General features: G+C 44.0%; 1 protein-coding gene across 3 annotated transcripts in view; it reads right to left on the reverse strand.

The window, feature by feature from the left end:
- The window catches only part of SNRK (SNF related kinase), a 108,010-nt gene extending 81,457 nt beyond the window's left edge, over positions 1-26,553 (reverse strand). The window contains exon 1 of one of the 3 annotated variants that reach the window (XM_077268990.1): positions 26,429-26,553. The gene's annotated coding sequence lies outside the window, so the exon portion shown is untranslated. Of the gene's footprint in view, positions 1-3,270; positions 3,671-25,999; positions 26,114-26,428 lie in introns of those variants that run through there. The other 2 variants (XM_077268989.1, XM_077268988.1) reach the window with 2 other exon arrangements.
- Positions 26,554-27,140: the final 587 nt, after the last annotated feature.

The raw sequence follows: 27,140 nt of genomic DNA on the forward strand, positions 1-27,140 counted from the left end.
GATCTCGTTGTGTTTGACACGTAGCAGCGATCTGGATCCCGCTGTGATATCGCTGGTCAGAGCTAGAAGTCCAGAACTTTATTTTGTTGCTAGATCACCCGCTGTCATCGCTGGATCGGCGTGTGTGACGCCGATCCAGCGATGTGTTCACTTGTAACCAGGGTAAATATCTGGTTACTAAGCGCAGGGCCGCGCTTAGTAACCAGATATTTACCCGGGTTACCATTGTAAAAGTTAAAAAAAAAAAAAACAGTACATACTCACATTCTGATGTCTGTCACGTCCCCCGGCGTCCACAGGGTTACGCGCTGCTGCTCAGAGCTTTCCTGCACTGACTGTCAGCGCCGGCCGTAAAGCAGAGCACAGCGGTGACGTCACCACTGTGCTCTGCTTTACTGCCGGCGCTCACACATTCAGTGCAGGAAGCTCTGAGCAGCAGCGCGTAACCCTGTGGACGCCGGGGGACGTGACAGACATCAGAATGTGAGTATGTACTGTTTTGTTTTGTTTTTTTTAACTTTTACAATGGTAACCAGGGTAAATATCGGGTTACTAAGCGCGGCCCTGCACTTAGTAACCCGATGTTTACCCTGGTGCTGCAGGGGGACTTCGGCATCGTTGAAGACAGTTTCAACGATGCCGAAGTCGTTCCCCTGATCGTTGGTCGCTGGAGAGAGCTGTCTGTGTGACAGCTCCCCAGCGACCACACAACGACTTACCAACGATCACGGACAGGTTGTATCGCTGGTCGTGATCGTTGGTAAGTCGTTTAGTGTAACGGTACCTTAAGGTCTCCATACACACACCAGATTTCACCCCAAAACTACAACTGGGTCATAAACGGGAAGCAATCATATGATTGAGATAATTGCTTGCCATCAATATATTGGAAAACATTGCTTCAAGTACTGATACTTTCTCCTTCTAGTTGGCAATAGGCTTTTACTGTACCTCTAATTTTATATAGAAGAGCATAGGTTTTCTCTTACATAGTTCAGATATATTGTTTCATTAAAGTAAAATGGGTCAGCCCTGAGTATGCCATGATGCAGGAGTGTGACTACTACCCAAAAATCCTTGCTTACCCAAAACAGGAACTACTATCTAGAATCTTTCAATGGATCAGGAAGCACACTGGAATAACATTTCTTATGTCACTAATGACTGGGATAGACCACTGTCAAACAGGCATTTGTAAGTTTTCTATTAATATCAATGAAAGTGCTAATTACTGCAGTCAAAATAGCTCTTGGAGTGACCCAACCAACTCCGCTACTGTATGGTGTTCATTCCACCCAGGAATTAGGAAATAGAAGCGTTACTAATAGAACGGTTATTATCTTGAACTTCAGAAGTCATTACAACAAGCACACACTGTATGTTGCACAGCATTACCTGTTACAGATGAATGAAATAAATGAACATACAACTTATGATTGTGCCATTGAAGCCTAAAGTTGGAAATGGGGTTTGACAGGTAGACACAGGTATCCAATACAGTGCGCCTAGTACATGTGAATATGAGTGCACAGCTTTGGGAACAACAATTCAACCCCTGTAGCCCCCAATCAGTTTGCTAAATTACAATACAGGCATGAGCATCAAACCAATGGGATAGAGATAGAGCGAGAAAGTGGTGTGTGTGTGTGTGTGTGTGTGTGTGTGTGTGTGTGTGTGTGTGTGTGTGTGTGTGTGTGTGTGTGTGTGTGTGTGTGTGTGTGTGTATATATATATATATTTTTTATATATTAAAACCAGAAACACATGGGCTACTTGCACATTGAACAAGTCTGTAGGAACATGTTCACACCACCAAGAAACTTGAAGACACAAAAGAGCACAATGAGGTCAAAAATACTCTGTTTAAAAAAAAACATCACAGTAATGAGCAGGTGCTAGTCAAAAGATGGAAAAAAACAGGGTATTTAGTTGATACGTTTTTTTGCAAAAAAATGTATACTAAGCTGCTCCACCAATCGTCCAGGTATACCCATAGTAGAGCAGATATATATTAAGCCTCAAAATATATTTGTATGTCTTGTATTACATACATGTAAAAACAAAAAAAGTTTATTGAAAACAACTACCAACTACCTTGCCAAGCTACAAAGCTAATACAAGAATAGAAAAAAAAAAAGTTTCAATTTCAGATGTATATTCACCAGAAAAATCGGTTTGGCAACATTCACACATCCGTATAACACGTCCAATAGTTTGATCCATACAGCTGACAGTTTTATGACGGATCAGTGTCTCTGGTCCAGGAGACTCAGAGCATGTCCTATTCTCATCCTTTTAGAGATCAGAACTCCACTATATAAAAGTCTATAGGCATTATTAGAAATGGATGACATTTGTTTTTCATTCTTAAAAGTCAATGGATAAATAAAAGTTTATCTGCTTCAGTTTTTTTTTTTTTACAGGAAAAATGGAAGCAAATAGGATGACACCTGAACAAAAATGTAATTGTTTCTCAATGACGGCACAATTCGCAGGGATGTGTGAATGTTGGTTAATAAGTCAGTTCCCAGAGTGACATTACACAACCATGTACAGGTCTCCGGGCTAAAGCAACTTCTCAATAAGATGGTAGCGGAGGAGGAATCACCACTCAGAGAGATGACATGACAATGTTACACACAGCCGGTATTTACCAAATAATAACAACAAACCTTCTCTCCATTCGGACCATCTCACTGTATAGGTGACTACATGAGAACAGCCCATGCCAGGCTCACCAGTCTGCACAGAGCCCTCACTGGTAACAATGGAGCCAGCACACTCCTCAGGGCACCTAGTCTGCAGGTGCCAGACGGGATTACCCCTAATCTCTCAGCCGACAGGACACATTGCAGCTTACTATGAGAAATACATGGTACATATATGAGAATGCAGGCCGTGATCTGTGAGCAATAAGCGGAGTATGGCCACAGGGAGAGATCTTGCATCAGCCCCGCACCGCTCCCCACAGAAATATGTCATAGGGGGAATAATGATGCCCGGAGCCAGCCTGGGCACCGGCCGCCCTGTGTGCCCCCCACACCTAGCCGTGCCCCCGGCCGTGCCCTCACAGCTCAGGAGCCAGGACACCCGGCAGGTGACCGGGGAGGCGGCACAGTCCAGGGACACGTCCATGTGAATGGAGGCACACCGCATTATTCTATGAATGGAGGCACTGCTGCCACCCAGAGCAGCACAGTGAATGGCCAGCACAGGGAGGCGGGGGACTGCGGCCGTTGTCTGCGGAGAGGGAGGCTGCAGCTAACTTACATCCAGGAGAACGGAAGCCGGGCGGCTCAGACGGCTGCCGGGACACACGGGTGAGGCGCAGGAGTAGCTGGAGCAGTGCACGTCCTCCGGGCAGCGGTGGTATTAGGTAGATTACGGTAGCGCCCGGGCTCACTCCCGGCAGGCTGCCCTGTCACTAGTGTCGTCCATGCGGCTTCCCCATTGCTCTGCGGTAAGCACGACTAGCGGCGGCGCTGGCTCCGCGCACCAACATCATCAAGCGTCTATTATTATGAGCGACTGCAGGCTAAGAAGACAGATGCAGGAGCGCAGCCGCACTCCACCGCAGCCCCTCCCTTCTCTGACGTCTGCCAAAGTGGGCGTGGTGCATAGAAACCCAACGTCGCAAACCTAGGAAGTGGGCGTGTCTGTGGAGTAGCCAATAGCAAGCTGCCTGTGTCTCCGGCTGTCTTGTAGCAGCTTTTTTTTTTTCTTTTTTTTTTAAACTCCACAGCTTTATCTATAAACAGTGTGCGCAGACAGAGCAGCAGATGTATTGCAGACGGCTGGGAGCTGTAAGGAGAGCCAGAGATAATGGGAGATGTCACTCACAGATAAATCTGCACCTTGTCGATTAGCACCCATGACCAGGCCTTGTGGGACTCTTCCGGCCACGTTCACACGTTCAGTATTTTGTCAGTATTTTTACCTCAGTATTTGTAAGCCAAAACCAGGAGAGGCACAATCAGAGGAAAAGTATAATAGAAACATATGCACCACTTCTGTATTTATCACCCACTCCTGGTTTTGGCTTACAAATACTGAGGTAAAATACTGACCGTATGAACACGACCTTACATGGGAAGAGTGTATATGTCCATCTACTCAGAAACCCCCGTTTACCTATGGAATGGCAAAGCAGTTGTTCAAGTAATGTATAATCACAGGCCGCTTTGTGTTCTCCACACAGGAGGTGGAGACGTCACCATTGCATCAGCCATCGATGTCCATCTGATGACATGCTGTTCAAAGTCATCTGACCGCTGCAGCCACTCACAGGCGGCAGCAGTCCGGAGTATGGTTGAATGGTGACATCTCCACTTCCAGTCCCTGCACAGACAGAGTGACCTGTGCTGGATCCAGGTGGGGCGGTAGGTGAGTATTCATGAGTTTGGTATTTTTTACACAGCCAATTCCCTAGGCAAAGTTATTTTCTCCAGACAACCCCGTTTAAAAGAATGTCAACAGATTTAACTGCATGACTTAGTGGCATCAAAAGAATATAATAAATATCAATAAACGTCTCTAGAATTACACATTTTTTTACCTTTGACTCAGCAAAAACCCTTACTGTAGCTCTTATTCATTCTTGTCTGGATTATTGCCGCGCTCTACTATTCAGTCTCCCTCTTCCAAAACTCTCCCCTCTCCAATCCATCCTGAATGCAGTAGCCAGGATCATATTTCTCGCCAGCCGTTACACGGATGCCTCTACTCTGTGCCAGTCATTGCACTGATTGCCCATCTGATACAGAGTTCGATACAAACTCATCACTTACCTACTAAGAGCTTCATGGCTCAGCATCACCCTACATCTCCTCCCTCATCTCAGTCTACCACCCTACCCATGCCCTCCGTTCTGCTAATGACCTAAAACTAAAATCCTCAATAATCTGAACCTCCCACTCCAGTCTCCAAGACTTCTCGCTTGCTACGCCAATTCTTTTGAATACACTACCCAGGACAATTCGATTAATTCCCAATACCCACAGTTTTAAGCGTGCCCTAAAAACACATTTCTTTACACTGACCTATCGCCCCATCTCATTTATCTATCAATGTTTTGCCCATGCAAAATTTTCTTCAAAATCATGACCCCTGTAGCACCTGTTCACACCCTCCATAGCCCTCTGTCTCTTTGCTATACACATACTGGCTGGCGACCAGTTCATGCAGCGTTATGTGCAGACCCTACTGAGTATATTATGGCTGAATAATACAATGTAAGCATATTTTACCATTTACCTTTTGTGTCACCCTATTTCCTCATAGATTGTAAGCTTGCGAGTGGGGCCCTCACTTCTTTTGACATCTGAATTATGCTTATTCTGTATTATTTTTATTGTCTGTATAAGTCCCTTCTAAAATTGTAAAATGCTACGTAATATGTTGATGCTATAAAAATAAAAAATATTATTATTATTAGTATTAATAATAGTAGACATCATGATTTATGTAAACCCCAAGTAGGCCAGGAGCGTTCCTGGAAGGAGCAGGGTAGGTAGGGGGCTTAAATGTACCTGCCAATGATGGCAACTATGAGTTATACATTGGGTAATTCTATTGTATACTGGTAAACATGGTAACAAACCATATACAGCTCTAGAAAAAATTAAGAGACCACTGCAAAATGTTCAGTTGCTGATTTTTCTCTTTATAGGTATATTTTTGAGCAAAATGTATATTGTTCTTTTAGTCTATAAACTACTGACAACATGTCTCTGAAGTTCCAAGCAATAAATTCTGTATTTTTTTCTGACAAATAAAAATGGTCAAAAGTAAAAAAAAACAAAACAGTGCTTTCAGACCTCAAATAATGCAAAGAAAACAAATTCATAATAATTTAGAAACAACAATACTAATGTTTTAACTCAGGAAGAGTTCAGAAATCAATATTTTGTGGAATAACCATGATTTTTAATCACAGCTTTCATGCGTCTTGGCATGCTTTCCACCAGTCTTTCACACTGCTTCTGGGGCAAAAATGTAAGCAGTTCTTCTTTGTTTGATGGCTTGTGACTATCCATCATCCTCTTGACTACATTCCTGAGGTTTTCAATGGGGTTCAGGTCTGGAGATTGGGCTGCCCATGGCAGGGTTTTGATGTGGTGGTCTCTTAATTTTTGCCAGATCTCTATATCTTCCCGCAGGGAGTTTGGCAGTGTGTGATAGCAGATTCCCTCGCCCACAGCTTCAAGATCTTGTGAAAGCTGATTAGATTGTATTGACCTTTTTATTTTACAACTTCTGTGCAAGGATACAAGTGGACTGTCCGAACATTTATAGTCTGTGAGTAGGAATGAGCGCACCCGTGGAAGATCTCTCTCATTCTGTCTCTCATCCAGAATCACAGTTTCACTGTGACGTGGCAGTGGGCTTCATACTGTCTGATTGGAATGTTAAACTAAGAGCCTCATGTTCCGTTTTGTACAATTTTGCTTAGCGGCATTAGATTAACGTATCATTTTTGGATCTGTGGTCCATGTCTTTTTTTTTTCTACAGTTCCAGCATATTACATGGTCTGTCCCCTCTTCATTTTTTTCTTTACGTGGACCAGGACTCCTCCCATTTGACCAAGGCATCCTTAATTAGCAGGAGGCTGCAAGAGGAGTTCTGCCTATTTTTGCTCTTAGTTCACAGTCTGAGAACATGAGGAAGGTGAGTTTCTTGCTTCTTTCCCTTGGTGTGGTGTGGCAGCCATTGTTCTGGTGCTGTGCCTGTGGGTCAGTTTAGTCTGGAGTCATAGGGGCTCAGCCTTGCAGCATAGGTGGGGGTTCCAGCTGGTGCGTTGCTGGCGTGGCGGTGGTTGGTGCACAGCGCCGCACCTTCAAGGCTATCAAATATGTATATATAATTTGGAAATTGTGAAAACCAGAGAGACACAAAATACTATCTATGATTCAGTCATAACAATAAGACTATTGTGGCATGGTTCCTTGTGTTTTAAAAAGTATCTTTCTGCCATAGGGTAATCTGCTGCCAAAATAAGGATGAACTTGGCAAGTCCAACTGTCCAAACCGCTATACACCAGGGACCAGACGAGCCAGTTGTGCGATGAAAAATTTCCCCCACTCCAATACACTAACTCTCCAGCCTGAACTGTTGACTCCTGACAGGAAGGATATATTAAGTCTTGCTGCTTGTGCCAAATTGTGACCCTCTAATCTGCATGTTGCAGCAGAAATCTGGACTAATGGCAATGTTATCTGTGATGTGGCTGCAGTGCAGTTTAGTGCAACCTCCACGAGGGGGTGCTGGTGAGGGAAGAGAGGTTGCACACTCACAGCACAGCAACACTGAGCAGCCACACAGGTGTCACAGGTAACGAAAGAGTGGTCAGATGAGCTGAGTCAGAACCTATCAGGAGCAGAAGTACCAGAAGTAACAACACTGCACGTAGTCAGAGACAAGCCAGAAGTCAAAGCCAAATGAGAGAGCGGTATCCAAAATTAGAGATGTAAGATGGAGTCGAGGTACAAGCCAGAAGTCAAAGCCGGTCGGGGAACGAGCTATCAGAGACGGAAAGCAAGAGGCGGGGTACCGAGATCAAGCCGAGTCATACACTGTAAAGAAAACCACCAGACGAACACTAAGTCAGGGATAGGGTTCAGGTCTCACACAAATATGGGAAGTCAGAGGCAATAGGATCACCAGGGTATACGGGTCAGCTGCTCTAGCCTGGAAGCATGAACTATCACTGATGCTGGCCAGCAGACTGCAGAGGACTGAAAAAGCCTAGCCAGCTCCAAAACGAGGCAGAGGGCGTTAACCCACAAATGACCAGTCCAGAGAGAGGATAGCAGAAAACAAACTCCTGACTGGATCGTGACATTATCCACTGCTTAGTGATCCACTTTTTGTGCTGTTTTGCCTACTGGCGTTTTGTCTTTTTGTTTCCATTAGGCCATATTCAGACATCCTTTTTTGGATAATGGTCTATCCGTGTTTTTCACATTTTAGACTTTGGGGCTCTTCACATGTCCCTGTTTTTTTCCCAAAAAACTATTTCATGTCTATTTTTGATCCAAGTTGTGGATCAAAATTACCCATACAAGTCAGTATGGGACAGTATCAAAGTTCAATCCATGCGCTGTCCATGATTAATATTGCAATAAATGGGAGAAGCTTTGTAATTTATCTTTTTTATCTGTGAAAATAACTGATGAAACACTGATCATGCAAACTGACACACTAACCAAATGCTGATGAAGCTCGTATCTAAAACAGTGATGAACAATGGTCCACGTTTTTACTTGGTAAATTTTGGATATATCAATGAGGCCCTATACAGCAATGACACTCAAATGTGCTAAGGAACAACAAAAGTTGTGCATTCAGACACATTACTGGATAATTTTACTATTCTGTTGTGTATTCACTCTTATAAAACTGCTTCACGGAAAACCTGCTCACTTAATGTTATTCTGCATTCTGGGGTCAGATGTCTAGTATCCATACAGGGAAGCTCCAATCATGAAAGGATAGGCGTTTCTAATAAAATGGCTATTTAGTGCATGCATCCAAAAAAGTTACCATCAAAAATACAACTCATCCAGTAAAGAACAAACCTTCATAGCACTACTTTAGTGTAAAAATAAAAAAGTAGTTATGGTTCTCCGAAGGCAGGATTGACAAGCTTCTTCCCAACGCTAAAATAGGCCACATTTCTAAATGGTTAAAGGGCTCACCACCACACCTCATTTCCATGTGGGAAGGTGAGCTGCTCCCCACGATACACGATAGCAATCAGCCAAGCACGATACCTGCAGAACATGCACACATCCCGGCACTAGTTAACTGTAGACGTAGCATCATACCGGTCACTTGCTAATGCAGAAATGAAGGTGCCAAGAACCTTGTTGAGCTCAAGCTTATATTAGGCTTAGGACACAGTAAGACGGCCATATAAAGCAGACGGAGACCGGAACGCAGTGTCCGTACTGGCCAGCGGTTCTCTTACCCCGATAATGACAGCTGCATAGAAATACATGAATATTTCATGCTTGGGTCATGAGAACCACAGCCAGTCCGGGCACTGTGTTCCGATCTCCGTCCGATTTATACGGGCGTCCAACTGTGCTCTTATAGCAAGTAAGTATTTCGACTTTTGTATTTTCGTGCTCCTGACTTGACAGGCACAATAATAATTATATACTAAAAATTCCTGTAATTTTCTGATACTTTATATTTAAATTCCTTAGCATTTAACATCTGATATTTAATTTGCAGGTGAAGAAGACAAAACCAAAGACTCATAGATAGGAAGACATACAGTACAAGCAGTACATGCACACTATGTACAGCACAGAGGAAAACAGTAGCAAGCAGAAGCCTGCCCGTGTTGTCTGCATTTGCTGTATTGAGAGGACCTCAACCAGGAGGGCAGTATGCCATTGGCTCCTAAGCAACAAGAGCCCATTACTGTAAACACCATGGATAGGTTTTCTTTTTACCATTGCAGATAGGTCATAAATGAGCATAATTATTTTTTTTTAGACAGTGAGTGACATAATAAGTTAGCTGAAGACATTGTTCATTTTTATCAGAAGGCTCTGGTTCTTCTATTTGTGATCGGTTGTGACAGCATTGCTATAGAAACCAAAGCATGGCATCATCTGGATCGTATCAGCTGTCATAAGCCAGGCACATTGACCACCTAATCAGTGGATGTGACAGGCATCCTCTGCTGGTACAGAATATCACAGCGTTATTCAACTTGACTGATTTCAAGCTGTTTTATATTCAGTGTTCACAGTATTTCCATCTCCAAATCTCCTATTACTCAAAGCTGAAATTTTTAATTTCCATAAGACATTTGTCACTGGACAATCTGCTAATATTAGAATATGCTAATACTGGAATGAAGTGGGGGATTTTATTGCAGAAGTTTAAGGGGATAGGTATCCCCTTCATCTCAGCAGTCTCCATTTTCCATTATACCCACAGTAACAAGAGCAGAACAAAACATGGTGGTCGGTGGACAAGAATTCATTTATAAACCAATGTGTTAAGACACTGGATTATAAAACAAATCTCAAACCTTAGTAGTTGGAACACTCAAAACCTTGATGAAGTTAAGGAAACTAAAAGCCGAATACCATAAAGGGATGCAAACCGACTTATTAAAAAAATGAAGATATTCACTGTGTAAACAATCATGAAATTATCTTAGTAATTAACACATTCAAAAATTGGCTGTGATACTGCATGGATGAACTTAAAAGTACACTAGGAAAATTAAAGATTTGATAGGGCCCAAAGAGGGGCACAATCACAATCTAATTTTTCTTTTATGAGTTGGGTAAGAGCAGTCACATGGAGGAGAGGAAGTTGTAAGGGGTCGGGTAAATGTTTATGGCTTTTTTTTTTTTTTTAAATTGTCAGTTATTTTATACCTTTTGTCTAAAATTAGTTCATGACATAGCAGGTTGAATCTAAAAATTATGGCAGTCTGTTTAAAAGCTGTTACTTCAATTGTTCAACTGTCTGTTTGAAAATGAAGGGATTTGTGAGCTGGAAATGACCTAAGAAGAACACCTATGTTATAAGCTTGTATATTCCTTTTATGCGGAGTGAACATATTTGTTCTTTTCATCTACATGATTGATACTTTGATACTTTTGTAACTTGTTTAATTTGTTCTTGTGATTTTGAAAATCACTAAAATATTATAGATAAAAATAGCAAGTAGATTGTATCTGAATTTCTACATGCTCATTACTCTTGAGTCTTAGGCTACTTTCACACTAGCGTTAACTGCATTACGTCGCAAATCCGTTTTTTGCCGAAAAAACGGATGCGTCAAAAAAAGGGAAAAACGTATGCAACGCATACAGCATTTCGACGGATCCGTCGCAAATCCGCTAAACGTTTCCGTCGAAAATACTGGATGCGTTGCATACGTTGGATACGTTTTTACCATCCGTTGCATCCGTTTTTACGACGGATCCGTTTTTAAAATGGGAGGCTCCCAAATTTGATTGGCTACTGGAAAATATGGAAAACTATATAGTTACTGTTTTTACAGCCCATCTTTGAGGGTTTTAGTTTTGTGGCAGTGATGGAAGGTGTTCTTGTGAGGATTGCTAGTTTGGTTACCGACGTTATCTTTGAGACGAATCGCCTGGATATCATAGTGCGGGAGAAGGAGGCGGCAGCGGAAAGACGTAGGATGCTTCTGCAGCAACGGAGACGGAGACGACTGTGGATTCATCCGATTAATGAACTACGGATGATGATAAAGGGATCCAAACCCTAACCCTACCCCTAACCTCACACCTAACCGTTTAATGAACATTTTCTGACAGTCATAGTGCCACGTATTTCAGTGCCACGTACTATAAGTACTATAACTACGTGGTTATACGTGGCACTGAAAAATCGTGGCATTTACGTGAAATACGTGGCACTTATGTACGTGGAACTTATGTACGTGGCACTTAAGTACGTGGCACTTAAGTACGTGGCACTTAAGTACGTGGCACTTAAGTACGTGGCACTTAAGTACGTGGCACTTAAGTACGTGGCACTTAAGTACGTGGCACTTATGTACGTGGCACTTATGTACGTGGCACTTATGTACGTGGCACTTATGTACGTGGCACTTATGTACGTGGCACTTATATACGTGGCACTTATATACGTGGCACTTAGATACGTGGCACTTAGATACGTGGCACTTAGATACGTGGCACTTAGATAAGTGCCACGTATATAAGTGCCACGTATATACGTGGCCATATATGTGGGGTTGAAGGCCCAGGCCAGGTTTATATAGATTTGGGGGTGTCTGGCCAATTGGCAACAAAATCCAGCTTCTGAGCATGCTCAGTGTAAAAAAACGTATTGCAGCGCTGCATTGCGTCGTACGACGTGTCCCGACGCATCCGTCGCTCATAGGCTTCCATTATAGCCAACGACGCATGCCGCAGGATGCGTCGCGACACGTTTTTTAGGCGGAGACAAAAAACGCTACAAGCAACGTTTTTTGCCGACGACGTATCGCCAAATTTCGACGCATCCGTCGTACGACGTACACGACGTATGCCAATCCGTCGCAATACGTCGCCAATACAAGTCTATGGGGAAAAAACGCATCCAGCAAAAACTTTTGCTGGATACGTTTTTTCGAAAAAAAGACGTTTTGAGACGGAATGCAGTTAACGCTAGTGTGAAAGTAGCCTTAAATTGGCTTTATACTTTCATAAAACTTTGCATCAATCAATAGTACAAGTGAATATAAGAAGCGGTAATATTTCTAATGCTAAAAATCTGCTTCTTATACCAATTATGAGCATCATCTTTAGGTTACCTCCTGCTTCTTCCTTCGCCTTTCCCTACACAGTAAGGTGTCAGGTTACACAGCATATTGATGTCACGCATTGACGGTCTAAAATACGGGAGAGGGGCCTCAACGTGTCACTGGAACTGGGACCTTAACTATCAAAACAGGGATAATAAAAAACCTCTTTCATACAAAAGCACAAACCAACAATAGGGAGGAGGATAGGGACATGGAGGAATAAACTAAATAGGAACAACGACCAGGAGATAAACACACACGAACAATGGCAAACTAAATGTCACTACTACAACAACACTATTCCCACCACTTAGCTTTAGCACAGGAAGACAAACCTTTCACGGGCAGAGAATAACTGCCCAGAGCCAGTATATATAAAGGGAGTAAATGATAAGCAGTTGCAGCTATGAACAACCAGGCTGCATGGTCTCAGCCAGCATGGAAAGAGTCGTTAACCCTCTCAGCACCGAATGAAACCAAATCCATGAATTACACCATCACTAAAGAAGACCTGTGATTTATTAACCGACCCCAGGTCTTCCAGGGGGACATGACACTCCTCATGACAATTGAGGTCTATGGAGATGGAAGATTAAAAGGAGAGAGATGCAGAGTCAGGCACAAGCACAGAAATACATTAAACTTTGTTTTTCTAGCAAGTATATTAGCTTATGCCAGAGCTGGATTCAGAGCTACAGTGCTTAGTACTGCTGTGTAATTTCCTCTATAACTCTGTTGCTTCTGTCTGTGTGCTACTGTCATGTCGGACGCTGTTCAGACCAGGTCGTTCGACAGACAGCGGTAATTCCGCTTTTGACCACTATTTGCTCATTGGCGTCGGCTAGATTTTATCTAGCTGTTCCGGGGTTAATTTACCTGATCCTCGGATTGGAAGCTGGGCCATGCTCATTGCCTTTAAATAGTTCTCCTGATCATTGGGCATCGCCGATTATAGCTTCTGTCTTGTGCGATGTTATCTCGGTCTGGAGTGGAGAGCTGGTTGTTGGAGATTCGTTGCTGGTGGTGTATTTTTCTTAGTCTTATTTACTCCTTCCTATATTTGTATTTATTTTGCCCTGCACATTTATAGTGTATTCCTGAGTGACTGCGGCGTGGTGTATATTTTCCTTTATCCTTGTCTGTGCTAACTGTAGGTATTGGTGTATTACCTCTTCACTGGGTGGTGGGCAAAGGTTTCAGCCTAGGGTTGAAACAGGAGACAGGGTGAGGTTCGAGGCCTGGACATGCACACCATCAGTGTAAACTCCAGATAGAGGGTCAGTCAGGATTTCCCTAGTCTGAGGGAAATTGCAGGGGCCCGGGTTATTAGCTCTCGCTCACCTAGTCTCCCCGTGACATTATAATCGGCCCAACAACAAAAAAAAAAAAAGGGGGGTTCTTTTTTTTTTCTTTTGTCATGGATCCCATGAATTCCATAACCCGCCAGTTGGAGGCGCTGTCCCTACAGGTCACTGAGTTGAGGGGGGCAGTTCAGCAACAGGGACTAGCTTTATCTAATGTGCAAGCTGGAGCGACAGGAAGAGTTGCTGAGCCTAAATTCCCTTTGCCTGAAAAATTTGCTGGGGAACGCAGTAAATTTGTTTCTTTTCGTGAAGCTTGCAAACTATATTTCCGTATGCGCCCGATCTCCTCGGGTAATGAGGCTCAGCGTGTGGGCCTGGTGTTGTTATTGTTAAGCGGGGATCCCCAAGCATGGGCGTTTTCTTTGCCATCTGATTCTGCTGCATTTGACTCTGTGGAGAGCTTTTTTTCCTCTCTTGGAAAAATCTACGATGAACCTGACAGAATGGCTCTAGCAGAATCTAAGATACGCACTATTCGGCAGGGGGAGCGAGTTGCAGAGGATTACTGTTCTGAATTTCGTCGCTGGGCGATCGATACACAATGGAATGATCCAGCATTGCGGAGTCAGTTTATTCATGGGGTTTTTGGAAGGGTTAAAAAAGCCCTTCTGATGTACGAGACTCCTGCTTCTCTAGATTCCGCTATGAGTCTGGTTGTCCGCATTGATCACCGTTTGCGTCAGGGGGAGCATGAGACACCACCTATGGGAGAGGGTTTAGGTTCACGTGAGGTTGCTGCAGGTGAGCCCACAGAGCCTATGCTAATCGCAGGGGTGTCACATGTGAAGCGTCGAGCCCCTGAGCTCAGGAAGCAGGGAGCCTGTTTTTACTGTGGTAAAACTGGTCATTTTATTAACATCTGTCCTCTGCTGTCTTAAGAAAAACGCAACGGCGGAAAACTTCTAAGCTCAGAGGGTGTGGAGGAGACCAATCTGAGCTTATGTATATCCTCCATGGTGGTTTCTCAATGCATGCTCCCTGCTAAGGTTTTTATCGCTGGCAGTGAGCTGCCAATTACTGTTTTTGTGGATAGTGGTTCAGCCACAAATCTCATTGATGAGGAGTTTGCGCGCACAGCAGGTTTTATGTTATGACCCCAATGGCAGAGGGTCTCAGGAATCAATACCAAGTCTGCAAACACAAAAAACCAGCTCATAGGGCAGTGGTAACTGGGCTGACCATATATCTAATCCTAGCACCACAAATAGAAGTAGCCGGTGAACGTGCCTACGTTGGTTCTAGACGTCTCGCGCCAGCCGGAGAACTAACTAACCCTAGAAGGGAAAAGAAAGACCTTTCTTGCCTCCAGAGAAAAGACCCCAAAAGTTGGATACAAGCCCCCAACAAATAATAACGGTGAGGTAAGAGGAAAAGACAAACATAAGAATGAGCTAGGTATTTAGCAAAGAGAGGCCCACTAGCTAATAGCAGAATATAGTAAGATGACTTATATGGTCAGCAAAAACCCTATCAAAATATCCACACTGGATATTCAAGAACCCCCGAACCGTCTAACGGCCGGGGGGAGAACACCAGCCCCCTAGAGCTTCCAGCAAGGTCAGAAATCACATTTAGTACAAGCTGGACAAAAATAGTAGCAAGCAAGTAACTCAAAAAACAAAGAAGCAAGACTTAGCTTAATTTAGCAAGAGCCAGGACCAGCAGACAGGAGCAACAGAAGGATCTGATTACAACGATGCCAGGCACTGGACTAAGGATCCAGGAAGTTAATATAGCGACACCCCTGGACTAACGACCCAGGTGAGTGCCAAACAGAAAAAAGACAATCCCAGAGTCATACCACTAGTGACCACAAGAGGGAGCCAAAAAGTCTAATTCACAACAGTTTTAGGATTGAAAAACTGTCTCATCCTATCCGCGTGGTCACCATCAATACTGCTCCACTCTCTCAGGGGGAGATTACTAAATTTGTGGCTGAGGTGAAACTCCACATTGGGGTTCTACATTCCGAGCGGGTTACATGTAAGGTGCTCAGGAATCTTCCTGCTCAGGTGGTTTTGGGTTTTCCTTGGTTGTCCATGCACAACCCGGTAATTGACTGGAAAACTCAGGACATAATTCAGTGGAGCGAATTCTGCCAGGAGAATTGCCTGGCCACATGTGTGGCTGCGGTGACTTCAAGCATTCCGGAGTCACTTCTGGATTTTGTGGATGTGTTCTCAGAAAAGAGTTGTTCAGAGTTGCCGCCACATCGTCCCTATGACTGTTCTATCAGGTTTAAAACAGGACCCAAGTTGCCTAAAGCAAGGATGTTTAACATCTCCGGTCCGGAGAGACAAGCGTTAAAAGATTATATTGCTGAAAGCTTGAGCAAAGGGCACATCAGGCCGTCATCCTCGCCGGTGGCAGCAGGGTTCTTCTTCGTGAAGAAGAAAGATGGCGGATTACGCCCGTGTTTCGATTTCAGGGAGTTGAACCAGATTACGGTTCGTGATCCATACCCGATGCCACTGATACCAGATTTGTTCAACCAGGTGGCGGGTGCTAAGTGGTTTACCAAGTTTGATCTCAGAGGGGCGTACAACCTCATAAGAGTCCGTCAAGGTGATGAGTGGAAGACGGCTTTTAATACCCCTGAGGGTCATTTTGAAAATTTGGTGATGCCTTTTGGGTTGACTAACGCACCTGCAGTGTTCCAACATTTCATCAATGATGTGTTCTCGCATGTTTTGGGGAAATTCGTTATCGTGTACCTAGATGACATCCTCATATATTCTTGCGACCGTGATGCTCATTTAAATCATGTCAGGCAGGTGTTACAGCTTCTCAGAGAGAATAAGCTGTATGCTAAACTTGAGAAATGTGTATTTTCTGTTCAAGAGTTGCCTTTCTTGGGTTATATTGTGTCTGCTTCTGGTTTTAAAATGGATGCCGCTAAGGTGCAAGCGGTGCTGCATTGGGAACGTCCTGATAACCTGAAAGCACTTCAGCGGTTCCTTGGGTTTTCTAACTACTATAGGAAATTTATCAAGGATTTTTCCATCATTGCTAAACCGCTAACTGACATGACTAAAAAGGGTACCAATTTCTCCGTTTGGTCTGAGGCTGCTGTGCGCGCATTTGAATTTCTTAAGAACAGTTTTGTTTCAGCCCCCATTCTTGTGCAGCCAGACGTATCAAAACCCTTTGTTGTGGAAGTCGATGCGTCTGAGGTTGGTGTGGGGGCGGTACTATCTCAAGGCTCATCTTTGAGTGGTTTGCGTCCGTGCACCTATTTCTCCAAGAAACTGTCGTCCGCCGAACGTAACTACGATATCGGCAACAGGGAGTTGTTGGCAATCAAGTTGGCCTTTGAGGAATGGCGACACTTCTGACACTTCTTGGAGGGGTCGGTACATCAGGTTACTGTTATTACCGATCATAAGAATCTGCTGTATTTGGAGTCAGCCAAGCGTCTGTCCCCCAGGCAGGCTCGCTGGGCATTGTTTTTCACGCGGTTCAATTTTGTTGTCACTTACAGACCGGGGTCTAAAAACACTAAGGCGGATGCTCTGTCCAGGTATTTTCCGGGGGGTGAACCTCGGGAAGATCCAGTACCCATCCTCCAAAAGGGTGTTGTGGTTTCGGCTCTCACTACCGAGGTTGAGGCTGAGATTGCCGAGGCTCAGGAGGAGGTGCCATCTGAGCTTCCCATCAACAAATCTTTTGTACCGCTTCATCTCCGCTTAAAGGTTTTGGCGGAGCATCATGATGCTGTCCTGGCTGGCCACCCAGGGGTTAGAGGTACCTTGGAGTTGGTGTCACGTCGGTTTTGGTGGCCCAAGATCCGACAGGACGTGGTCTCATACGTGTCAGCTTGTACCACGTGCGCTAGGGCTAAGACGCCCCGCTCCCGTCCTGTTGGCACACTACTTCCTCTTGAAGTACCTAGTAAGCCATGGACGGAAATCTCCATGGATTTCATCACTGATTTGCCCTCATCAGCTGGGAACACGGTCATCTTGGTGATTGTTGATCGGTTTTCTAAAATGTCGCACTTTGTGTCTTTGCCTTCGTTGCCTAACGCTAAGACTCTGGCTCAGGTATTTGTGCAGGAGGTGGTCAGACTTCATGGGGTTCCGTCTGACATCGTGTCTGATAGGGGGTCTCAGTTTGTGGCAAAATTTTGGAAAGCATTTTGCTCACGGCTGGGGATCAAGTTGTCTCATTCTTCGGCGTTCCATCCTCAGTCAAATGGTCAGACTGAGCGTATGAACCAAAATTTGGAACAGTACCTACGCTGCTTTGTCTCTGATAACCAGGAGGAGTGGTCTACCTTTCTTTCTTTGGCTGAGTTTGCCATCAATAATCACAGCCAGGAGTCGTCTGGGGAGTCTCCGTTTTTTTGTGTTTACGGGCTACATCCTCAATTTTGTACCTTGAGTCAGAGGGGCTCTTCCGGCGTTCCGGAGGAGGATCAGTTAGGAGCACAATTGTCATCAGTCTGGAGGAGAGTTAAACAGCGCCTGTTGAGTGTGGGTGCTAGGTACAAACATGTGGCTGACAGTAGGCGTGTGCCAGGTCCGGACCTGAGTGTGGATGACTGGGTGTGGTTATCCACAAAAAACATAAGACTCAAAATACCGTCCCTTAAATTGGGTCCTCGGTTTATTGGTCCATTTAGGGTCACCGCCGTCATTAACCCAGTAGCATACTGATTGGAGCTCCCTACGGTGTATAAGATACACAACGTGTTCCACAGGTCTCTTCGAAAGAAAGTGGTGGGTTCTGTGGACGCGGCGCCTATGCCACCTCCAGTCTTGGTGGATGGTAATTTGGAGTTTGAAGTCTCCAAGGTGGTTGACTCTCGTGTAGTGCGTCGCACTTTACAGTACTTGGTACACTGGCGTGGTTATGGGCCTGAGGAGAGGTCCTGGGTACCAGCCTCGGATATTCATGCGGTTCGGCTGGTCAGGTTTTTTCATCGTCTCCATCCGGACAAGCCGGGTCCTATAAGCCGTGAGGGCCCCGGGGTCCCTCGTAGAAGGCAGGGTACTGACATGTCGGACGCTGTTCAGACCAGGTCGTTCGACAGACAGCGCTAATTCCGCTTTTGACCACTATTTGCTCATTGGCGTCGGCTACATTTTATCTAGCTGTTCCGGGGTTAAATTACCTGATCCTCGGATTGGAAGCTGGGCCATGCCCATTGTCTTTAAATAGTTCTCCTGATCATTGGGCGTCGCCGATTATAGCTTCTGTCTTGTGCGTTGTTATCTCGGTCTGGGGTGGAGAGCTGGTTGTTGGAGATTCGTTGCTGGTGGTGTATTTTCCTTAGTCTTATTTACTCCTTCCTATATTTGTATTTATTTTGCCCTGCACATTTATAGTGTATTCCTGAGTGACTGCGGCGTGGTGTATATATTCCTTTATCCTTGTCTGTGCTAATATTGGTGTATTACCTCTTCACTGGGTGGTGGGCGAAGGTTTCAGCCTAGGGTTGAAACAGGAGACAGGGTGAGGTTCGAGGCCTGGACATGCACACCATCAGTGTAAACTCCAGGTAGAGGGTCAGTCAGGATTTCCCTAGTCTGAGAGAAATTGCAGGGGCCCGGATTATTAGCTCTCGCTCACCTAGTCTCCCCGTGACAGCTACATAGGGAATAAAAAGCTGGAATGCCTTTATAATGGAAGCATTCATTACAGATAGTCTCCACCCTCTAGCCCAGAGTCAACTACTTATTCCTGCAAAGAGGAAATCTTGTGTACACTGCAGAATTCAAGTCATATAATGGCCAGAAATAGTGCTGTTCTTCATGTAAACACTAGTGTTGAGCATTCCGATACCGCAAGTATCGGGTATCGGCCGATACTTGCGGGTATCGGAATTCCGATACCGAGATCCGATACTTTTGTGGTATCGGGTATCGGTATCGAAACAACATTAATGTGTAAAATAAAGAATTAAAATAAAAAATATTGCTATACTCACCTCTCCGACGCAGCCTGGACCTCACCGAGGGAACCGGCAGCGTTCTTTGCTTAAAATGCGCGCGTTTACTTCCTTCCGTGACGTCACGGCTTCTGATTGGTCGCGTGCCGCCCATGTGGCTGCGACGCGACCAATCACAGCAAGCCGTGACGTAATTTTCAAAATTTTAAAATTACGTTCCGGCTTGTGATTGGTCGCGTCGCGGTCACTTGGGCGACGCGACCAATCACAAGCCGTGACGTCACGGGAGGCAGGAAACGCGCGCATTTTAAAATTACGTCACGGCTTGTGATTGGTTGCGTGCCGCCCATGTGACCGCGACGCGACCAATCACAGCAAGCCGTGACGTAATTTCAGGTCCTGTATGCCTAATTCTGCATTCAGGACTTGAAAATTACGTCACAGCTTGCTGTGATTGGTCGCGTCGCGGCCACATGGGCGGCACGCGACCAATCAGAAGCCGTGACGTCACGGAAGGAAGTAAACGCGCGCATTTTAAGCAAAGAACGCTGCCGGTTCCCTCGGTGAGGTCCAGGCTGCGTCGGAGAGGTGAGTATAGCAATATTTTTTATTTTAATTCTTTATTTTACACATTAATATGGATCCCAGGGCCTGAAGGAAAGTTTCCTCTCCTTCAGACCCTGGGAACCATCAGGGATACCGTCCGATACTTGAGTCCCATTGACTTGTATTGGTATCGGGTATCGGTATCGGATTAGATCCGATACTTTGCCGGTATCGGCCGATACTTTCCGATACCGATACTTTCAAGTATCGGACGGTATCGCTCAACACTAGTAAACACATTATAGCTTATTCTGAAAAGTTATTTTAAAGAGTAGCTATTTTAAAGGCATAAACATTAGAATATGTTGGCAGAACCTTCACTTTCAGCAGGACTGTTCAACCATGTAATTAATGTGCATAAGGGCTTCCTAAATCTCCCCTAATTTTAAATTCAAACGCCCATCCCTTATGTTATTCAAGGAGATAAGCCACAGCCAGAACTGCCTGGCAGTACCTTTACTGTCTCCATCTATTGAAATTACATGAATGCTTTGCTGAGGAGAGTGGTCACATGCCTGGGGCTGTCAGGCCTATGAGTGTTCAGCCAACAGCTACATAAGATGTGTGGCCACTTTTAGTTAAACTCTGCATGTACAGAACAAAATACTTCTTCATTGCCCTGGAAAAAAATACAAGAATACTACAAAGTTTTTATAGAAGGTAAATTATTAGCTTTGTGTTTTTTTGTTTAGGCAAGGAATTTAGATCATTGCAGCATCTATAAAGGACATGTCATCAGAGCTGTTTTGAGATGAAAATTAGATCTAAATTCTCTGGCTTGATGAAAGCCAAATTTGGCCGAAATGTTGCCTCTTCAATCTCATTTTTGTATTATCGCTATGTGGTTTTAAGGATGGAGTAAAAGTTATGTTTTTTCATACATGAACTTTCGCTGGTGCCTCAAACTCTTTTGAAATTTCTACTTTTTCTCTAGCCATAGAAACGGGTTAGCAACATTTTTTTTTCATGATAGTTCTTTGAAGGTAAGGTCATAACCTCACTCCCACTCATCTTCTGCTAGTTCTCATAAACTATTCTTCATCTGTAACTTTGTGGAAGTAGTTATAAATTGTGCATCTGTTTTCCTTTTCTTTATTAATATGTAAGAGCGCCAACATGTAAGGACTCAACCCCCTCTTACAAAATAAATTCAAACAATACATGGACCAACTATTAAGTTCAAGACTGCCTCCTTTATGGCTTGCTATGGGTTTTGGCTGACCCTGTTGCAGGGAAAATACCAGCTAGTTACCTACGTTCTACTATTACTGTGGAAATGGTGTAATAAAGGTATATATACTGTATGAATATTATGTCATGTGGCGTCATGCTGTGATTTAATGTGCTACATATCCCCAGAAAAGTACCGTTGATAGTATAATGGCCTGATATTCAGGTATTGTCCACTGTGTGTATTTTTCGGTCTGTATATTTCTCTGTCTGCAATGCCCAAGCTAACTGCAGGTCTCCAAAACCAAAGTTACAGGCTCATAGACACATACGAAGTCATAACTTCTGGTCAGGAGACCCAATACCACCCTTGGCATTGTGGTCTTTATATGGACCATGAAATACAATCATGTGAACTCGGCTCATTATTGGGAAACACGTTTTGCACAGTGGACTTAGGGTTAATGTGCACTGGGTTGCAGGTGAGACCTTCGGGTCATGGGTTAGCTATAATATCAGTGAGCATAAAAAGTGAAGAGAAAACAAAGCAGACACATAGATGGCACAGACCCAGGAGGACGTTGAGGAGAAAAACTAGTGCCACCAGGCGCTACCTGTGTGGATGAGTATGTACTCACTAGTATGGTGTACCAGCCTTGGACTTAGGACAATAGGAGAGCAAAATAAAGTCTCCAATGAGCTATACACACATGAGCTGTGTGATGTGTCTCGAGGTGAAAGAGGCAAGTCCATCTGAGAAAGGGAGTCACAATTAGTAAAAGGTGACAACTGCTATAGCAAATCGGAGAATCTAGGCTTATTTTTTACTAAAAATACATATTCAAATGATTATGTCCTTTTTGCGGACATGTGTAAATGAATCAGTTAAAAAGTAATGGATTCTGTGTGCAATCTGTTTTTAATAGGCCTCATAAATTAAATGGCTGATTTTGAACCAAACCATACAAAAAGATGAGAATAGGTATATGCATTAAGTTCAACAGAAAAGAGATCTGAATCTATTAAAAAAATGTGGTAATCGCTCCATCAGACTCTATTGCTTTGTGTGCTGTCCGTTTTTTTTAACACAGTTAGCAAAGAGAGAGGAGAAATAAGGTAATTTCAGTGTGCCCTAAAGAGTGCATCTGCCTCTAAGGTCTCAATCAGATGATCTTTTTTTTACATATAAGGAAAAAAGGACCATTTTTCATCAGTGTGCTAGATCCAATTTTCCTTTTTCATTTCTGGCTTTTTTGTGTTTGTTTCTATTATTAGTGTGACAGTGTGGCAAAAAAACAAACAGCACCTGGATAACACACGGGAAGCATCCCAGTGCTAGTTCTTGTTTTATGTCAGTGCCATTCAGTTGCATGATTGATTTTAATCTGAACATTGGATAAAAAAACACATGTCATTGTTTGGGGGAGGGGCCAGGAAGGCTATTGATCCACATGCGTGTAAGGAGACGGACATACTTCCCAATTTCCCACTTGAAGACGAGTACTGTTATAGTGTATAACGTGAATTGTTATATGTCTTATTAGTGTCGGTGTTATGTTCTGCCCGACAGTAGGGAGACTTGGAGTTAATGATCCCGGTATGGGAAGAGTTATGGTGAAGGGACAGAGACAATTTCCTTTCAAGATGTCAGCTAAGGTCGAGTGTGCACTGGAAGCAGACCTATGTTCTAGATAGGGAGCAGAGCCACACGATGTGTGTCATTTCCCATGATTTGGGAATCATACAGACAGTATTGCATTATCATTGTTTATCATTGTGTTGTTATATAGTGCTGTTTTGTTGCTATGCAATAACGTTTGCCCTCTATAAGTTTGTTCTTCCTCTCTCTCTATGTCTCTGATGTAGCTCTGATGTCAGTAACCCCTTTCTTTTCTCATTCACTGTTTATCAGCCATCCTAGAAGCTCATGTGTATGCAGTACTGTTTCTTTTTTACCTGCTGTATGTGTGCATATCTTCAAGAATTTAGCTGGAAAATAAACCTTCTTCTGGGATCTTCATATGTGCCTCCTTCAGTTGAGTTAAAACTATTTGAGGAACTCTATTATTAACATTGGCAAACTAGTTGCCTTAAGAGGTAAGAGGACGCAGAACCGCGTGTTGAGAATAGGACTCTCACTAACTGGGCTGTTGTAGTGTGCTGGGAGGTGGTGATAGAGAAACTTGATGCAAGAACAAGTAAACTTGAAGAGGTAGAGAGACTGTGTGAGAAGATGCTCTGTAGTGTGAAGGAAACATCAGGTTGATGTTTTGAATGGTGGTTTCCTTCATTGAAATATTCAACATCTGGTCCTGGCCAACCGAAGTCACCAGCATCATGCGGCCTGCAAAGGCATAGCACCCCTGTAGACTAAGCCCCCACAACCAGCTAGGAGAGATCACGAGCCACTTCACATCAGCAATGTGAGACTTAGCCCCAAGCATATGACTAAAAAGAGTTGCTAGATTTTTGTAATTCGCTGAAGATGCAAAATATTTTGTGTGTTGCCATGGAGAATGTCTATATTTTACAGACTCTTAAGATCTTGATTCTCAAGGTCTATTTCTGATAGATCGAGATCACTGGCAATGGTAGTAAATACAGCCTTTATATCTGCATCCTGGGACAGGTCGCAAAATGGCTTCACAATGTCAATTATCTTTTCAGCTAGATTGAAACGGTCACTTAAGAAAGTTATGAGGCCCACCTTCACCTTCACGAATACGGCAGTTAAGTAGTGATGGGCGAACCCCCTGATGATTGGGATCAGCGGGTTCGCCCGAGTATTTCTGTAAAGTTCGAGTTCGGGGCCGGAGATGACGCGAACTTGCGTCCGAATCCCGAACTTGGACTTTACAGATATTGGATGGGATTGGGCGGGGGCTGTAAAAGAAAGCTTAAAATTAATAATAAACATTATAATTATACTTACCTGTCCGAACACTGCCGTAAAAAGCTGAAGACTGCTGAGTGCAGTGAATACCGCCGCAAGGTAATAAGCAGTCCCGGAAGCAGATGCGACCGGTAGACAGCGGGATGGGAGGACGCATCGTTGGACAGGTAAGTATAATATTTATAATGTTTATTATTAATTTTATGTTTTCTTTTACGACTGCCCTGGACCCGAACTGTAACATGGGCTTCCCATGTAAACCCGTGTTCGGGACCTTGTGACCGAACACTATGTGTTCAGTACGGTCCCAAACTTTACAGTTCGGGTTCGCCCATCCCTACGGTTAAGTCCTTCTTATCAGTAACATGTAGATTGTGTCCCTTACTTCTTTTTGGTCGTGATGATCAGGAGCCGAAGCCAGATCCGGATGTCAGATCAACGCCCTTCAGCTGTCTCACACCACATGAGAGTACAGTAATGCTTTCTGCGAGTGTCGATGTCCAACGTCCCAAGATCAGATCATCAAACAAAGATGATATTTTTGACTTCACATATTCAGTTTATCCATGTCAACAATATTGGTAGAATTTGACTGAAGTGATTTCTGCTACCTGCTGAAGACTGACAGTACATCGGCCAGAAATGCCAAGAGTCTCAAGTTGTCGTCCACTCAGAGTAATTTCAGGTGACCATAGCGAAATCACAGCCTGAATATTACATTACAGGGAGGGAGGAGGTATAAGGAGAACTACAATTCCCAACATGTCCAGTCTATGTGACAGTGATATTACAGGAAGGGTATATACCGTACTAATTACACCAGTCTCCCAAGATTCCCCAGGTTCAGAGAGCACTAACCACATGAAGAGATGGTCTGTTTCACTTTCTTTCTCAGTCTCTGCACACAAGCCCCGCCCCCTCAGGTCACATGATGGTGATATCATCCCAGGTCCACCTCCAGTCCACTGACCAATGTGACCATCTCCGTGCCAGGATGGAGTTTACAAGCTGCACAGTCTCTCAGCCATGCAGCTAGAAAGGCAGCTCTGATCTCTGAGGACTAGTAGCACACAAGGGGTGTACTTACCTCTTAGGGGGGATTCTACCTAGAGTACAGTATGCGTGGTATGGCAGCCATGCCGATTTGTGCAGTAATAAAAATTGCTTAAAAAAAAACTCTGCAATTATGTAGGGTCTATAGACAGGACAAGCTGTGAGAAATTAGCCATTATCTGAAGGCAAAATTGGGTTACTTTAGAAGGGCTATTAGAATACAAGTATTTGAAAAAAATTCATTCTGAGAAAACCCCTTTAAGCTTGAAACCGCATCCTTCCGTCATCCCTGGGTGGGAGACCACTCAACTATTAAGGTCGATTAAATCATTAAAATATAAGTGGCACATCATGCTACATCTCTTTTTACAAAGGGGTTCAGCCCCACACACGCAACACCAATTTACAAGCATCAGCCGTCAACCATCGGACGCACCCGCAGCATTTTCCATTTGTTTTCTCATATCGAATCAGCATGTGAAAAGAATTGCAGAACTGCACTGCCCCATAGTATAACATTGGTCAAACATCACATAGCACTCGGCCGTGTTATATGTTCGTGTGGACAAGCCCTTAGGGTGTGATTCATACTACTTACTGCTGGATTTGCAAACCTGTTAAATGGACTCTGTTGGACTCTTCTGCATTAATACTATGATTTACAAATAGAGAAGCATTACCCAAAGGGTTACGAAAAGAAAAACATACCTTAAAGAGACTCTGTCCGCACAGAACGAATGGTCAAACTAAGATCCGCCACTCAGTGTTTCATGGCGTAGCCAATCATTTCTATACACCTTCCCACCTGCTTGTTTTCCATGTATCTCCACCCCCTCTTCTTTGATTGACAGCTTTGACTTCATAGAGCCAGAGAAGGGTGGAGTTGGATGGAAACCAACAGGTGGGAAGGTGTATATAAATGTTTGGCTACTCCATGAAGTACCGAGTGCCTGTTCTTTCTTGGAACAGTTATTCTGTGCTGACAGAGTCTCTTTAAAGGAGACCTGGCACGTAATTTCAAGCATCCAAACTGTCCCCAGTGTGTTGTTAGTGCAATGTGCATCACTAACACTTTTTAAAAATAAAAAACGACACTGTAATGATGTCCAAAAAGCACTTTATATAGTTATTCGGTACCTGCTCATTGAGTCATAGGGGTGTGCTTCATTTTCTGTTCACTCAAGGGCATCGCTGCCCACTGAATTTGATTGATATCCCTGGCTGTGCCAACGTAACTGGAATCTCGCGCTTGGAGCCATACTTGCGCAGTGTCGAGCGGGCAGATGCTTTTGTGCAGTGTGTAGCATGGAGGCGGCCGTGCTTGCGCAGTGTTGAGTGAGGAGCTGTGCTTCAGCAGTGTTGATCGGGGAGCCGCGCATATGCCGTGACGTGCAGCTTCCCGCCGCTCCACACTGCACAAGCGCAGCTCCAAACGCCACACTGCGCAAGCGCAGGATTCCAATGACATCGGTACAACTAGGGAAATCAGTCAAATTCAGTGACACCCGTGACTAAACCGAAAATGAAGAACACCCTTACGAATAAATGAACAAGTACCATATAAGTATATAAAGTGCTTTTTGGACAGGACTACTGCCCCGTTTTAATGAGAAAAACATGTTAGTGATGCACATTGCATCACTAACAACGCACTGGAGACAGTTTAGGTGCTTGAAATGATGTCACAGGTTCCCTTTAAGGCATTTTTGTTCCTAACCCTTTGTGCTTCTCAGTTGGTAAATCATAGTATTGAAGCAGAAGAGAGATTGCAGGTGAATTAGGACATGTAATAGGTTTATTAAAGGGTTAAAACATTGAAAAGTTGCTATTTGATTAAAATTTCTGACTT

This window comes from Ranitomeya variabilis, chromosome 6 (genome assembly GCF_051348905.1).
Source record: "Ranitomeya variabilis isolate aRanVar5 chromosome 6, aRanVar5.hap1, whole genome shotgun sequence".
NCBI lineage: Eukaryota > Metazoa > Chordata > Amphibia > Anura > Dendrobatidae > Ranitomeya > Ranitomeya variabilis.